Here is a 2,106-nt window from a genome sequence, read left to right on the forward strand (position 1 = left end):
CTGGTACCGGCTCCGAGGGGGTGCCGGATCCGGCCGCGCTCTCCCACAGCCTCAGGCTGCTGCCTCACCGACTCTTTGTCTATTTTTGAACCACGGGCTCCATTTCAAGGCGATTTTGCCCATGTGAAATTGAATCAAAGAACACACAGGAAAAAAAATATTAATGAGAATTTTGCAAAATAAACAGGAAATCCCTCGGATGTTTTCTGGAACCATCGGTCGGCATCTTCCGAAGGAAAGCTGGGGGTTTGTCAAGGTGGGGTTCCCCCTGGGGAGCCTGAGCACAGTGGGAGGGACGGCACAAAACAGCTCCAGGAAATCTAAAAATAGCCCCAAACCCGGCAATGGCACTGAGGCCAGGGAGTGCCCTCTGTGCCACCAGCCTGATCTTGCCTCTGGCTGGCAAGGATTGATCCCAGCTCGGGGACTCCCCATCCTGCAGGGCAGCTAAACCCATGTCCCACATGGGATCCAGCTCGGAGAGCACAGGGCAGGCTGCAGCCCCCGACCTGCAGCACTGACAGCATCCCCGGCCCCAGCAGCAGCGATTAAGCCCAGCTTAACCCCTGGGCTGTCCCCGGTCCCTCCCAGCCCCGCTCACAGCACCCGGCCCTGATCTGCCCCAAGCCCTGTGCTCGCTGTGACCCTGCTGGTCTGCCTGGGGGCTGCAGAGGGTCGGTGCTGCTGTGGGGGGATTTGTGTGTCCCCGCAGGAGGGACCCAGACCCTGCTCCACTGCCAGCACTCCCTGGCAGCCCTGCTCTTCCCGGTTGACTCGCTGCCAGTCCACTGACTCGGGCTAAGAGGTAAAATAACAGAAATTTGTGGGGTGCCTCCCTCCCCGGGGGTCCCACAGCACAGGGACACCTTCCCGGGGTGGCTGCAGGACAGGGGACTGTGCACAGCCACGGGCAGAGCCAAAGTGTCCCCAGACTCCAGCAGGGATTGATGGCAGTGAGCAGAGCCAGAGCCCATTCCCAGGGCACTGCAGGAGCCTCAGCGCCGGATCCTGCCGCACGCAAACATCCCCGGCTCAAAGCAGAATTCCAGGAACGGCAGCACAGACCTGCCAGCCCCAGGTACCCCATGGGACCTGCCAGAGCCCCCTCCTGCCTGCAGCAGCCCAGCCCTGAAGGGGGGCTGAGCACCAGAATATTTTTCCGTCCTGCAGCCTGGAAGTTCCTGATGAAAGAGGCAAATCCTGCAGCCACACGAGGCCTCCCCACTGCCCAAACCCGGCACCCACCCCAGGGCAGCACCCAGAGCGACGGGAGAACAGCCTCTCCCCTTCCATGTCCTGGCTTTTTCCCCTACAAACCAACATCTGCACTCACGTTTGCCAAACAAAACACACCCAACATCTGCCTGCTCCCGGGTAAAGCCTTACCTGCCAGCACGGGAGGCAGCCGGCAGGGAAAACCCCCCTGGCACAGCCAAGTTCACCTCCACTCGCCTCCCCAAGCACGGAACCTCTCCCTGTGTGGAGAGGAGTGCTGCCTCACAAACCTCCGAGGATCCAAGAGCCCGCCCCAGGCGGCAGCTCAGCTCCATGGGGCTCCTCACCCGAGGGCCGGGGCTGTCAGCATCCTCCGCGGCTGCTGCTCCGTGTGTGCCGCGGGGTTTCGGGCTGGCTCCCCCGTTCCTCCATGCCCTGCACCGCGGCACAGCTCACCCACCGCGGCGCCGAGCAGACGGGCGCTTGCAGAGTGTCTTCAAGTCGCTCGACAAAGGAGCAGGGAATTAATGTTCCTTTTAATTAAAGGCAGAAAAATCTCTTTGTTCCTGAACAGAGAGAAAACAACAGAGGGAAGAGCTCAAAAGCTCTTCCTAAGCTGGAGACGAGACCATCGCTTGGAATCAAAGACGCTGTCAATGCACACGTGACCTCGAATTAAAAAAACAAAATGAAACGCAGCAGCGGCAGCGGCTCCTCTCCGACAGCGAGGGAAAGTTGCAAAGTTTTTCTTGGCTAATAGAGGAAAAAAAAAAGAATTCCAAGAAAAGGTGTGTTTAACTAGAGAAACGCTCTGCGGTATCCGAAGGCACCATCCAGCGGCGAGGGGATGACAGCAAGAGCTGCTTGTGCTCCGGCTCGGTGTCGCGGAGG

This window comes from Geospiza fortis, unplaced genomic scaffold (genome assembly GCF_000277835.1).
Source record: "Geospiza fortis unplaced genomic scaffold, GeoFor_1.0 scaffold102, whole genome shotgun sequence".
NCBI lineage: Eukaryota > Metazoa > Chordata > Aves > Passeriformes > Thraupidae > Geospiza > Geospiza fortis.